Genomic DNA, 15281 nt, shown 5'->3' with positions numbered 1-15281 from the left:
ACTGCCGCTGGGGGGAAGGACGACACCTTCGGCCCCCTGGGGTACACACTGCCGCTGGGGAGGACGACACCTTCGGCCCCCTGGGGTACACACTGCCGCTGGGGGGGGAAGGACGACACCTTCGGCCCCCTGTAACTCACGTTTTTGCTGGGGCGCAGGGACGGAATACTTTGCTATCTCTGCCCGATATTCTGCTTCCTGCTTCAGATACTCCGCCAGTTCTCTCCTCACTTCCAGTACAAGTTCCTCTGTTAGGAGGGGCCCGTAGATAGCCAACCGCCTCTTCAGCATAGCGTCAAACCGTACGTGACTATACCAATACTCCAGCTCTGCTTGGTGTTCCCAGGATGCTGCTCCTCGCACTAGGGAAGCCATCCCACTGCTGCCACCAATGTAACGGATCCACTTCCGTTAATGGACGCTTCCTAGCTTGCGCCGAGGACCACAAGCACCGCACTGGACACCACGACCACCGCAGACTCCACAACCGCCGTAGCTTAACTGGAGCCGCACCGTCTTCCTTCCACCCTGAATGAACCTCCAGCATTCAGGACCGTGTGGGAAAGATCTCTCCTCCAGGGAATATGCAGAGCATAGCAATCCCCAGCATGATGCAGCAATTCCCTCCAATAACGAGACAAGGCTGCGTTTTGAAGGGTTAGAAAAACATGAACTGAGCTCTTTATTGAGGGCTACCCGCCCGTATTTATGCAGGTCCCCACAATGCATCATGGTTTCCTCCTCTCTGCCCTGTCGACACCCGAAGGCAATTCAATTATCTCCCAGGAGAAAGGGAGATCACCAATACACATGTGAGAACAATAGGGCAGGAATTTCCACCCAAATACACAAAATCCTCCCTTCTGTCTGGGATATAATTATGGATTAACATAACTATCACAGACAGTAAAAATACAGTTTTTAAACATAGACTGTAACTTTAAAACCATACATTCCATCTCCATAAAAATTACATATTTAAACTCCGCATACATCAAACATAAACACTTCCAAAAATCACACAAATCCCTCCAGCGGATAAAAAGTTAAGTGGAAGTCCTTTATGACCGACCGCAAGCACAACTTCCTGCCCAAAACAGTTCCATGGATTCTTTAGTATACACCGCTGACCGCGTTCGGTCCGAAGAACAGTCCAGACATGCGGCATAGTTCTGTTCTTGAAGGGTAATATGTCCTGGGGCCATAGTCGTAGGGCAGGAGGCTAGCCATAAGTCCTCTACAATGCCCAGTGGCAAATGGCAGTTTGTCACAGGGGTAAGTACAAATTCCCCTCCCCAGTTAACTCCTAACGTGGCCTCAGGGTTAACAGAGGCGATGTTAACCCCTGCTGACTCCCATGTTCCTCTAACTACTGAGCCGGACTATGGTCTCAGCACCCCAGCAGAAGAGCTGGCAGCTGGGCAGAGTGCAGTCGGCCTCTGCCCTCCCTCAAGTCCCCACAGCATGTTGCCCCATCACCACAGCAAAATATCCAGGTGCAGTAACTGTTTCTTGTGGGTAGGTCACCCTTGTACCTGTTTGTTGTGGGTGGGCTACTCGGGCATCTGGTCACTGTGGGTTGGTGGATCGACTAACGGAGGCACTGACTGACAGAAGGTCAGGTGCCTGGTTAGTCTTCCCCCCAAAGGGGAGATGTGTGACAAACTGCCATTTGCCACTGGGCATTGTAGAGGACTTATGGCTAGCCTCCTGCCCTACGACTATGGCCCCGGGACATGTTGCCCTTCAGGAACAGTGACAGAACTGTGCCGCATGTCTGGACTGTTGGTGGGACCGAACGCGGTCAGCGGTGTATGCTGGGGATTCTGTGGAGCTGGAATCGGATGCGCAGATACACGAACGCCGCTGACCCTTACCTTCTTCTATACTGAACTTTCAGCTCCAGAGACTAAGTCCCGTTCGAAGATGGGACTTAGTCGTTTTTCTGCATGGAGTTGACCGACCGCACAGCCCAAATCTATGGAACTGTTTTGGGCAGGAAATTGTGCTTGCGGTCTGTCATAAAGGACTTCCACTTAACTTTTTATCCGCTGGAGGGATTTGTGTGATTTTTGGAAGTGTTTATGTTTGATGTATGCTGAGCTTAAATATGTAATTTTTATGGAGATGGAATGTATGGTTTTAAAGTTACAGTGTATGTTTAAAAACTGTATTTTTACTGTCTGTGATAGTTATGTTAATCAATAATTATATCACAGACAGAAGGGAGGATTTTGTGTATTCAGGGGATGATTCCTGCCCTGTTGTTCCCACATGTGTATTGGTGATTTCCCTTTGTCCTGAGAGATAATTGAATTGCCTTCGGGTGTCTCCAGGGCAGAGAGGAGGAAGCCATGATGCATTGTGGGGACCTGCATAAATACGGGCGGGTAGCCCTCAATAAAGAGTTCAGTTCAGTTCATGTTTTTCTAACCCTTCAAAACGCAGCCTTGTCTCGTTATTGGAGGGAATTGCTGTATCACGCTGGGGATTGCTATGCTCTGCATATTCCCTGGAGGAGAGATCTTTCCCACACGGTCCTGAATGCTGGAGGTTCATTCAAGGTGGAAGGAAGACGGCGCGGCTCCAGTTAAGCTACGGCGGTTGTGGAGTCTGCGGTGGTTGTGGTGTCCAGTGCGGTGCTTGTGGTCCTCGGCGCAAGCTAGGAAGCGTACATTAACGGAAGCGGATCTGTTACAACTTCTATTTACAACACCACACTTAGAAAAGCATGAGACATTTCGGAATTCGGGTGAGGTATATATCCGTGAAAACAAGAGGAATGCCAGCGACCTAGTCTCTTGATGATATGTTCCTAACACAAATATACAAATTTTGTCCCAAACCACAAAGTCCCTTGGAGCGCGGCAGGTCTGTAGTGAAGTAGGTTCCAATTCACACTCTTTCCATAGGAGCGCAGCTCAAACGCTTTCCATAGGAGCGTGGATGAATAAGGTAGGGGGATGGTATCTTTAGATGTGCTCGATCCCTGGATTTAAGGTTCCCTTCACCTTCAGATTTCTCACCTCATAGATAAAAAGTCTCATGCATATAAAATGATGCTCAGAATCGCATGCCCGACCTGGGTTTCGCCTTCGTCGGGGGCTGCTCTGAATGCACTTGTTCTCCCCACCCTTTTATATTCAGGTGAGTACTAATTAAATAGACCATTTAAACAACCCCAAAAGTGCAACTCCAAAAAACTCAAACAAGTCTTCTATAGAATCCTCCTCAATCAACACATTTTCTAATAAGGCAAATACATCGTTTTTCTTCTACCTTACAGTTTACATAGCAGCTAAGACGCTTCCTCTTCTCTATTCACATACAAAAACGCACATGTCCATAAAACCGCCATTCTTTAGTCTTAACACCCTTCAGACTCTCTTGATATTGGCTCGCAGTACGGATTTAACTGCATTCCTCTTCTCCAGCATTAGGCTACTTTCACACTTGCGTTGTTCTTTTCCGGCACTGAGTTCCGTCACAGGGGCTCTATACCGGAAAAGAACTGATCAGGTATGTCCCCATGCATTCTGAATGGAGAGTGATCCGTTCAGTTTGCATCAGGATGTCTTCAGTTCAGTCGTTTTGATCAGGCAAAAGAGAAAACCGTAGCATGCTACGGTTTTATCTCCGGCTAAAAAAACTGAAGACTTGCCTGAATGCCGGATCCGGCATTTTTTCCCATAGGAATGTATTAGTGCCGGATGCGTCCTTCCGGTATGCGCATGCGCAGACTGAAAAAAAGGTGAAAAAATAAATGCCGGATCCGTTTTTGCCGGATGACACCGGAAAGACGGATCCGGCATTTCAATGCATTTTTTCGACTGATCAGGCATTTTTAAGACTGATCAGGATCCTGATCAGTCTTACTAATGCCATCAGTTAGCATACATTTTGCCTGATCCGGCAGGCAGTTCCGGCGACGGAACTGCTTGCCGGATCTCTCTGCCGCAAGTGTGAAAGTAGCCTTAGTCACATGAAAAGCCCTCGTACTTTACAACCATGTTGGTGGAACCGCAGTAGTTTTGGGCATCTTCCATCACCTCGTCTTGATATCAGATTCTATATTTAACCCATCGGGTTGCAGTGTGCCCAGACGGTAAATCCATTCGACCTCCTTTTTATCTATCCTCCCCTCTCCAATTCATCTGAACCCTTTCCAACCCCACAAACTTTAACCCCTGTGGGTTTTTATTATGTGCTTTCTTGAAGTGAGCTGAAAGCGAGTTTTCAACTTCCTAAAAGTCCGTCCAACATATTGGGGGCCACATGGGCACTCCAGCATGTGGATGACCCCCATATTTCACAGGTTAATTCCCCTTGCACAGTGGAGGTTACTCCCCTGCTGTTGGAAGTCACCTTGCAAACCGCACAGAAATCGCACCAAGTGAATCGATGCTTTTTACTTTTTTGTTGATGTGAACCAATTAGTCTTTAATATTTGGTGCTTTCTTATATATTACAGTTGGCTCATCTGGAATTAACCCTCCAAGAACCGCCCAGTTTTTTCTTACTGCATGTTTTATCAAGCCGCCACCGTCACTAAACTGCGTGATAAACGCCTCGTGTTCTCCTTGTTTTTCTTGGAGGTCACGTTGTCATCTTCCTTTTATCTTTTCTCTACTTTCTTTTGCCACTGCCTCTTTACACTCTCTCAACTCAAGCAAATTTCTTTACAGCCTTTTCTAAAAATCTTTCAGTTCACTTTGCCGATAGTAGTCATCAGTTCTTTTTTTTTGAACAATAGTTTTTATTGAAAAATTTTATAACAAAGGTTACATATCAAATGAAAAGCATTCACATATACATCTTGAGATAGGTAACAATATGGCAAATATGTAGCTAATATATAGTTACATTATTTTTCACAGCATACGGTTGCAAATGTTGAGCTTGAAAGGGTAGAGAAGTTGTATGGGTACAAATACAGGTGAGAGAGGAAAGAAGACAATATAAAAGTAGGTACTTGATAAGGCTGTCATGACAATCAGCGTAAGTCCAAAAAACCTTACATTCTAATGGAGGCATTAGGAGGTAAATTACATCTTTTGTGGTTCAACCAGACTTCCCATCTCTTCAGAAATGTAATTTTCGTATTATTAGAAGATGCCCATAAACCTTCATATAAGCAACTATTATCTAGAGATCTGTGAATCCTACTAATGTTGGGAAGGTTCCCAGATTTCCAGCAAGCAGCTATTTTCAATCGGGTTATAAATATTAAATGACTAGCTATGAATCTAAAATGATAAGGTAGGTCTATCAGTCCTACAGACAACAAGGCCATCTTAGATGAAGGTTCAATAGGAAAGCAAGCTAATGATGATATAAAGCTAAATATTGAGATCCATAAGACTTTAACGGTCGGGCAATCCCACCACATATGTAAAAAACTACCTAGAGCTTGACCGCATCTCCAACAATCTGGGGATGAATCGGGAAAGATTTTGTTAAGATATATGGGTGTTCTATACCATCTATAGAGAATTTTTCTCGCCCCTTCTAGATGATCAGAGCATTTAGACAGCTTGGGTACAGAGGTAAAGGCTTCAGACCACTCTGTGTCCGACAGGGCAGAACCTAATTCAAGATTCCATAGGTCTAAGATATGCTGTAAGGGATTAGCGCATGACTCTTTCAGTAAGGTATAGCCTTTAGTAATACCTTTATCCAATTTTTGGGTCATGTGTATCCATTGTAAGAAAGCTTGATTGTTTGTAACATGTGTAAAAAAATTTGAGGATTTCAGTAAGTGTCTTAACCTTAGGTATTTGTAGAAATCTGAATTGGGGATATTAAAATTTTTATGAAGTTGGGCAAACTCTACAAACACTTCATCCTTCCATAGTTGTTTGACTTCAGTAATGCCCAGCCTCACCCAATTGTCTAGTCTAATGTCTGGGATAGCTAGCTCACAAACCTTCAGGGGCATTGCGAAGATTGAGGTATTAATTAATTTATCTATTCTAGCAACAGAATACCAGGAGTTTAGAATTGTTGTCAGGGTTAATAATGGGGAGTTATGTTTGATACCAAAAGCCGCTACGGCAGAAAGGCGCAAATTTATGTTGTAGGGACCCATAATAGTTTTTTCTAGTGCTACCCATTTTTTTGTAGAGTCATCCTTAAGTAAATATCTCAGTTGGTCAAGTATAGAAGAGGCATGATAATGCTTAATAGAAGGTACATTAAGACCTCCTGTTTTGAGTGGCTTGTTAAGTATAAGGGATTTCACTCTGGGTCTAAGTTTACCCCAAATGTGGCGATTGATTAGTGATTGGAGCTTGCTTATGTATCCAGAGGGAATAGATATAGCAATATTACGAAACATATAGATAATTTTGGGTAGAATAACCATTTTCAACGCAGCTATTCTCCCTAGCCAAGAAATGTGTTCCAACCTTAAGTTGTTCAAGGAGCTATTAATTTTATCATATAAGGGCCAAAAATTGACCTTGAATAGTTTGTTAGTAGGAAAGGCAAGTTGAATACCCAGATATGTCAAGGACTCGTTTGCCCAGGAAAATTTATATAATCTGGAAATTAGACGTTTAGTAGATGGAGGTAAACCCAAGTCCAGAATTTGAGATTTATTTACGTTTACCTTATAGAAGGAAGCTTTACCAAACTTAAAGATGATGTCATTAATGGCAGGCAAAGCTATAGTTGGGTTTGATGTAATAATTAAGACATCGTCTGCAAAGAGACCTATGCGATGGTCTACTTCCCCTACTTTTATCCCTTTAATAAGCGCAGAAGATCTAATGTGTTCTGCGAAAGGTTCCATTGCAAGCGCAAATATCAGGGGTGACATAGGGCATCCCTGTCTGGTTCCATTGTTAATATTAAATGGTGTGGACAGAAAACTGGATGAATATATAGAGGCACTTGGATTAGAGTATAAGACATTACTGCAGATAAGTAGAAGTCCCCAAACCCAAACTTTTTCAATGTTGCGTAAATATAATCCCAGTGAATTCTGTCAAATGCCTTCTCTGCATCCAAGGATAGGAGCAGAGAAGGGGTTCGGGTATAATGTGCCACATCCAGTAAGTCTATAAATCTTCTAGTACCATCTGATGATTGCCTGTTAGAAACAAATCCTATCTGGTCATTGGAGATTAATGAGGGTAAGATATTGGACAACCTTTTTGCGAGTATTTTCACAAAAATCTTTATATCAGAATTTAAAAGTGATATGGGTCTGAAATTAGCTGGAGTGTCTGCTGGTTTACCAGGTTTTGGTAAGTTATGATCAGTGCACTTAACATGTCCTTTGGAATTGACTTTTGTGCTGCTATTGAATTAAAGGTTCTATTTAGGAAAGGGTTTAAGATATGCGAAAGAGTCTTATAATACTCATTTGTGAGGCCGTCTGGTCCAGGGGATTTGTTATTTTTGAGGGAATGGATTGAGAGATTTCTGAATGTGTAATTTCAGCATTTAGGGATTGTTTTTGAATTGGTGATAATGATGGGAGAGACACACCATCAAGGAACTCATTAATATATTCAGATGTGGGTTGAGAGTGTCTGTTGAGCTACCTAAGTTGTATAAATTTGCATAGTATTTTGCGAATTCATCCGCTATTTGTTTGGGGTTGAATAATTTTTTTCCTTGAGAATCATACAAAAAGGGAATTCTAGTTTTAACTTCTCTTTTTTTATTCTATTTGCTAGGATTTTTGAAGCTTTGTTGCCTTGTGAGTAATGATCTGCTTTGATTTTACGTAGGTGGAATTCATGCCTCTCATGTAAGTGAAGATATAGATGGTGTCTGGCCGTTTTTAACTTGCTAAGAATTTTCGGGTCTAGAGAGGATTTAAGTGAATCCTCTAGGGATTTAATGTCAGTTAATAGTTTATCCAAGGTTTTCTTTCTATTTCTTTTTTGGATGGCCGCGTGTTTTAACAGTATCCCTCTTATGAACGCCTTGTGTGCACTCCAAAGTGTAGTATCTGATATCAGGTTATTATCATTAGTCCTAAAGTATTCCTTAAGCGAGTTTTCCACATCCACACGAATACTCGAATTCTGGAGTAATGAGTTATTGAGTCTCCAGGGGGAGTAAACTCTATTGTTGTACATATCATCTAATATAAGGGTTATAAATGCATGATCTGACCATGTTATATTAGAAATGGATACATCCAATACTTTTTGGAGAAGCCACTTATCTGAGACAAACAGGTCAATTCTAGAGTATGTATTGTGTGGATGTGAAAAAAAGGAAAAATCCTTTTCATTTGCATGGTGAACTCTCCAAATATCATGTAGACCTTCTTGAAATAAAAAATCTTGTAGATAGGAGGATTTATTGGAAGGAGGATGAGCTGGGAGCCTGTCGATTGATGAGTCAGGGCACATATTAAAGTCCCCACAAACTAGCAGAGACCCTTGTTTGGATTCTTGAGCCATTCTAATAGTGCGCTTGATAAAGTTTATCTGATCAGAGTTTGGAGCATATAGATTTACTATCGTGTATCTGGAGTTGTTTATGTCACAAGTGATTATAATATATCAACCCTCCTTATCTATTAAGATATTGTGACACTGGAATGCGATAGTGTTTTTAAAACCTATAATCACACCTCTCTTTTTTTTTGTGGCTGGAGACATAAAGATGTGCGGGAAAGAGGGGTGACAGAATCTACGGGAATCCTCCTCATTGAGGTGAGATTCCTGAATGCAAATAATGTCAGCTCTCTGTCTTCTCACTTCATTCCAATATGTGGAGCGTTTAAAGGGGCTATTCAAACCTTTAACATTTGCTGATAGGATCTTTATGCCATTATTAGCCATCTTGAATCTTCAGATGAAGTAATCCTGTTGACTTCAGTATCCTGAGAGAATTGCAAAAAAACAAAGAGAACAGGTAATACAGAGGAAAGTACCCCAATGTTACCATTTGGAGATTGAGGGGACCATGGAAATACATTCTTGTTTTCATATTCGTTATGAGCTGAGGATAGACCCCCTGTACGTAACCTTAAAAAATAATAAGTTAAGATGTAAAACATAACGTAAATAATAAATAACAATAACATAGTAAGGGTCCAACAGTGACCGTATAATTAGTGATGTCTATCACTTAGTATAAGAGGCGTAAAGTGAACAATGGATTAGGGAAAGTGAACACCTAGATGGAAAAAGTGTCCTGAGAAGTAGAACAGCAGGGTGTGGATCCCCACAAGGCTTGAAAAACATAGCAATTTAGTCAAAAGCAAAAGTAGCTATATTTACTGTTCCGGGATGAAGTCATGGTGGGATTCTTCCAACTCTCGTCCATTCTGGAGTTAAGTTGAGATGACTCTTATCAGCAGGAGGTTTATTAGGAGAGGAGGTCATAGCTTTGTCTTTGTCTTTGTCTTTGGTGTCCTCTTGTGGTAGAATAATGTTCCATTTGGAAAAAGCTTCTGATGCTTCCTGAGGAGAAGCTAGGACATGTGTTGAGTTTTGATGTCTCACAATAAGTTTGACAGGAAAACCCCATTTGTAGGGGATATTGTTATCCCTTAGCGCTCTGGTGTAGATTTGAAATTCCCGTCTCCTGCTTAGTGTCGCTGGGGATAAATCTGTGAATAGGAGGACATTACTGAATCTATCGGGAATATCTTTCTTCTTTTTTTGAGCTTCCCTCATCAGGGAATCTTTCAGGTGGTAAAAATGGATCCTAGCAAGGACGTCCCTGGGAACAGAGGCGGGGAGAGCTTTGGGCTTAGGAACCCGGTGCACCCGGTCAATGATTAGCTCTGACTCTAGGGTATCTGGAAGGTATGATATGATAAGATCCGAAATAAATTCTTGCAGCTGAGAATCTGAGACGTTTTCAGGGATATTTCTAAATCTTATGTTGTTTCTTCTGGAGCGGTCTTCCAGATCAGCAATTTTAAGCTTAATGGCTGCTATATCATCCTCAACCACGTTGTGATTGTCAACTAGTGAATTGTGTGCTGTGACAAATTCCTCCATTTTTTCTTCTAAATGCGCTGTTCTTTCTCCTATGGCTACTATATCTGCATGGATGACCGAGATTGTCTCTTTGAAATCTCCATGAATGGATCTTTTTAAATCTGCCAGCATGTCCTGCATTGCATTGACAGTGAGACCAGGATCTATGCCTGGTGAAGGAGGGTAAGTATCAAGGGGAGGAATAGATGTATGATGTTCACTCACCCTTTTTTGTTTTTTAGGCTCCTGTGAAGCTGAAGGACTGGAGCTTGCTGAAGAGGGAGTCCCTGAAGAGCGCTGGTCGGGTGTCGCCTCCGGAGAGACCCGGAGCTCTCCCTCTGTGTGGCGGGAATCGGCGCCATTTTGGATCGAGCCAGGAGCAGGGTGGAAGAACGCAGTCATTTTCTGTGGCTGCGTTCCCTTCTTCTTCCCCCTCGTCATCATCAGCCAAGCTGTGGGGACAAGTACCGTCGAGAGACAGGTAAGTTTTGAACTAATCGCTTGCTTTTTTGTTCGCTTTAGGCCGCTGTGTCGTAGTCATCAGTTCTTGTACAATTACGATGTACTCTTCTAAACTGACTTTTAGGAATGTTGGTCCGCCAAGGTTTATAATGGCAACTCGTGGTCTTAATAAAGGGGTTAACATCTGTGGGCTTGAAATAGGTAGTGGTCTTAAAACGACCCCCCTCTATGGAGATCGTGAGGGCTAAAAAGTCAACAGGTTGCACTGATATTGCTGGTAAACTGGAGATTCCAGCTGTTGTCATGGAAACAATGCTGAAAGTTTCCCAAATCACCTGCATTTCCTCTCCATACCAGCAAGCAGTCGTCTATATATCTTCCATCACAGTAGGCCATCCTCTGTTGTATTTTCTGTATTCTGTAATAAAGGACTTCTCCCATAACAGGTTGGCGAAACTGGGGGCGAATTTCGCCAAAAGAATGTCACCTTCCAAAAACCCAAAACTTTCAGGTGCTTAATAGTGTCCCCTGTATCTTTCAAGTACGATGGGACCCGTGCCACATATTTTTGTAAATAGAAGTCAATATATTCTGATACACGATTGGTGAGGGAATTGATACCGGAGACAATCGCTCTTCCGGGGTGATTTGTAATACTTTTATGAATTTTCGGGAGGTAGTATATATAACGGGAATAACTGGATATTTAATATTCAAATATTCATGTTCTTTTTTATTTAAAATTCCTTTTTCTTTTCCCTCACTTAAAAGCACGCTTAGACCCTCTTAAAGTCAGCGGTCGGGTCTTTCCCCCATCCTGTAGCATACTTTGCATTGTCTCCTCATACTTTGCATTGTCTCCTCATACTTTTCTTTGTCCAAAATAACAATCCCCCCCCCCCCCACCCTTTATCTGCTGGTTTCACAACAATTTTTTTTTTATTGGCTTCTAAAGACTTTAAACCCTGTTTTTCCCCATTGGGAATATTAATACATTTTGGTTTTGTATCAATTTTTTCCAGCTCTGACAATAGCCCTGTTTTGAAAGCATCAATGCACTCAGTATTTTTCAAATGAGGAAAAGAACGTGATTTTTCTTTTAGATTAGTTTGTATAATATCCTTGTGTTTGGTCTCTACTACTTCCTGCTTCTGGTTTGTTATCATATATTTGGCGATATTCCGTTTCCTGATTTTTTGACGGATGCCGCCCCTATGCGAAAAGGATGCCCGGATACTGAGGACGGGTCTATTCCAAGGTTAGCCAACAATACCCGAATGAGGGTTATGAATTTGGGGCAGATGAGGTGAGTATCGTTGAATGGTAGCAATGGGCTATCGGGCAGTTTGTCATTTAGCACGGTCAATAGCTGTTGGAGAACATGAATGGGGCACCAACGATGTGTGGTAGGAAAATATAATACCTGAGTCGGGGGCCTACCTGAGATGTCTTAGTGGTAACTAGTGAGAGTATGAAGCCGTCTCTGGTAGCGTTGAGCTGTCTGACGGTGACAAACCTATCACTGTTAGGAGGGGAAGTGAACTCTCCCGGTCTCAAGAAACCGTAAAAGGCCAAGTGCATGGCCGCTTTCACTACTAAACTCTGCGGGGCGCCGAAAGGTTCTCTGTCCAGCATGTCGGACAGATCACGGAAAACCTGGCCAGTAATGGGTTGCCGGTAAGTGCGTCTCTCACTGTTACATTTGTTCAGACCCTTCAGAGTGGCTTTGATGGCATGGATAGAAAACAAGGAACCCTCCTCCGGGTGACTCGTGGCTCTGAAATGCTGGACTCCCCCGAGGTAGGACTTGACCGTGGGGTGTGACAGTTTCAAATCGGTGTGACAGTAACCAATGGATGCTAGAATGTACTCAACGAACTCGGTGTTGCCTTGAGGGAATTTGTCCTGGAATTTGCAAAAAGCTCCCCAGCCTGTCTGATAGGCCCTAGCAGTATTAGGCAAGAGGGATTTGGCTAACAACGAACGAGCCGTGGCCAGATGAGTGTCTAGATTGAGAGGCGTACGGAGGGACTGTGGACTGATGATGTCTGCTTCTGGACAAACCTGCGAGAAAAGGAAAAGTTAAATCGAGATAAGGCATCGGCAGTTGTATTGTTAGTCCCGGGAATGTGCGAACATATGTAGCGGAATTGGAGTTGTAGGGAAAGAAGAACCAGACGTCTTACAAATGACATAACGTGAGGGGACTTGGACGACCCGCTATTCAAAATGTCAACGACTGCGGCATTATCTGAAACAAATGATACTGTTTGGCCAGGCCATCCTTGACCCCAAACACGGGCAGCTGCTACTATGGGGTAAACTTAAAATATTCCCGAAGTCTGAAAGAAACCTGGGCTTGAGCTGACTTCATTTGGCCATTTGTCCGCTAGCCAGTGGGTGCCAAATATAGCTGCAAAGCCTGTATTTGCGGCGGCATCAGAAAAAACTACGGGAGAGTTGTTGGATATTTCAGGAATGAAAAGCGAAATGCCATTCCACTGCCTAAGAAAGTGTTCCCACATGTTTAAGTCGGCAATGATCAGCTCGTCCAGGCATATGAGGCTATCCTGGGAGGGAGCTGTAGGGAGGAGTGTGAGCAAACGAGAAATGAACGCCCTACCTTGCGGAAGGACGCGCATGGCAAAGTTCAGCATGCCTAAGAGAGACTGTAGCTCCACTTTTTGACCACCCTTGGTCAACTTGAAATTGTGGATGACTTCCCTGATCCTGTGTAATTTGTCTTCCGGTAATCTGGCTAGCATATTGTGGGTGTCCAAAACGATGCCAAGGAAGGTGATGGATGGGCCCTCAACCTTCCTGGGAGACACAGGAACGGCGAGTTGACTGAAACAGTTTAGAAGTGAATGAAGGTCTTTTGTGGTGGAGTCAGGGTGTTCGATAATTAGAAAATCATCTAGGTAGTGAATGACATTACTGCAGTGGAATTCATGGACTAGTATCCAGTGGAGAGCCTGGGCTAACTGGTCGAATAAACATGGGCTACTCTTGGAGCCGAAGGTGAGTTTGGATGCAAAATAATAAAGACCCCTCCACTTGATACCATGCCACTGCCACAGAGACGGCTTGATAGGCAGTAATTTGAAGGCATCTAAAATGTCAGCTTTTGACAGGTTTGAGCCGGGGCCTAACTGCAATATGATGGCAATGGCCTGGTCTATGGACGAATATCTCAAGCTGACTTCTTCTGACGGAATGAGGGAATTGATGCTGGGAATGGAGGAACCATGCGGGGCAGGCAGGTCGATAACCAAGCTCTCTTTCTTGCTAAATTTATCAGTAACCATGCCTACAGGACTGACCCTCCACCGTTCGAAGGGTGAGGATAAAATAGGGCCTATCAAGAAACCTTTTACTAACTCTGCTGTGATCCATTTATCGGAGACATTTGGGTTGCGGTCAGCGGATTGTAAATTTTTGCATTCGTGTGTACAGTCGTGGCCAAAAGTTTTGAGAATGACACAAATATTAGTTTTCACAAAGTTTGCTGCTAAACTGCTTTTAGATCTTTGTTTCAGTTGTTTCTGTGATGTAGTGAAATATAATTACACGCACTTCATACGTTTCAAAGGCTTTTATCGACAATTACATGACATTGATGCAAAGAGTCAGTATTTGCAGTGTTGGCCCTTCTTTTTCAGGACCTCTGCAATCCGACTGCGCATGCTCTCAATCAACTTCTGGGCCAATTCCTGACTGATACAACCCATTCTTTCATCATCACTTCTTGGAGTTTGTCAGAATTAGTGGGTTTTTGTTTGTCCACCCGCCTCTTGAGGATTGACCACAAGTTCTCAATGGGATTAAGATCTGGGGAGTTTCCAGGCCATGGACCCAAAATGTCAACGTTTTGGTCCACGAGCCACTTAGTTATGACTTTTGCCTTATGGCACGGTGCTCCATCGTGCTGGAAAATGCATTGTTCTTCACCAAACTGTTGTTGGATTGTTGGAAGAAGTTGCTGTTGGAGGGTGTTTTGGTCCCATTCTTTATTCATGGCTGTGTTTTTGGGCAAAATTGTGAGTGAGCCCACTCCCTTGGATGAGAAGCAACCCCACACATGAATGGTCTCAGGATGCTTCACTGTTGGCATGACCCAGGACTGATGGTAGCGCTCACCTTTTCTTCTCCGGACAAGCCTTTTTACAGATGCCCCAAACAATCGGAAAGAGGCTTCATCGGAGAATATGACTTTGCCCCAGTCCTCAGCAGTCCATTCACCAGACTTTCTGCAGAAGATCAATCTGTCCCTGATGTTTATTTTGGAGAGAAGTGGCTTCTTTGCTGCCCTTCTTGACACCAGGCCATCTTCCAAAAGTCTTGGCCTCACTGTGCGTGCAGATGCGCTCACACCTGCCTGCTGCCATTCCTGAGCAAGCTCTGCACTGGTGGCACTCCGATCCCGCAGCTGAATCCTCTTTAGGAGACGATCCTGGCGCTTGCTGGACTTTCTTAGACACCCTGAAGCCTTCTTAACAAGAACTGAACCTCTTTCCTTGAAGTTCTTGATGATCCTATAAATTGTTGATTGAGGTGCAATCTTAGTAGCCACAATATCCTTGTCTGTGAAGCCATTTTTATGCAACGCAATGATGGCTGCACGCGTTTCTTTGCAGGTCACCATGGTTAACAATGGAAGAACAATGATTTCAAGCATCACCCTCCTTTTAACATGTCAAGTCTGCCATTTTAACCCAATCAGCCTGACATAATGATCTCCAGCCTTGTGCTCGTCAACATTCTCACCTGAGTTAACAAGGCGATTACTGAAATGATCTCAGCAGGTCCTTTAATGACAGCAATGAAATGCAGTGGAAAGGTTTTTTTGGGATGAAGTTAATT

General features: G+C 43.3%; 1 protein-coding gene across 3 annotated transcripts in view; it reads right to left on the bottom strand.

Annotated features, from left to right (window-relative positions):
• The window catches only part of LOC120986703 (phospholipid scramblase 3-like), a 270830-nt gene that overhangs the window by 215848 nt on the left and 39701 nt on the right, over nucleotides 1-15281 (bottom strand). The window lies entirely within an intron of this gene.

This window comes from Bufo bufo, chromosome 1, assembly GCF_905171765.1.
Source record: "Bufo bufo chromosome 1, aBufBuf1.1, whole genome shotgun sequence".
NCBI classification, from domain to species: Eukaryota; Metazoa; Chordata; class Amphibia; order Anura; family Bufonidae; genus Bufo; species Bufo bufo.
This window is presented reverse-complemented; position numbering and strand designations above follow the sequence as displayed.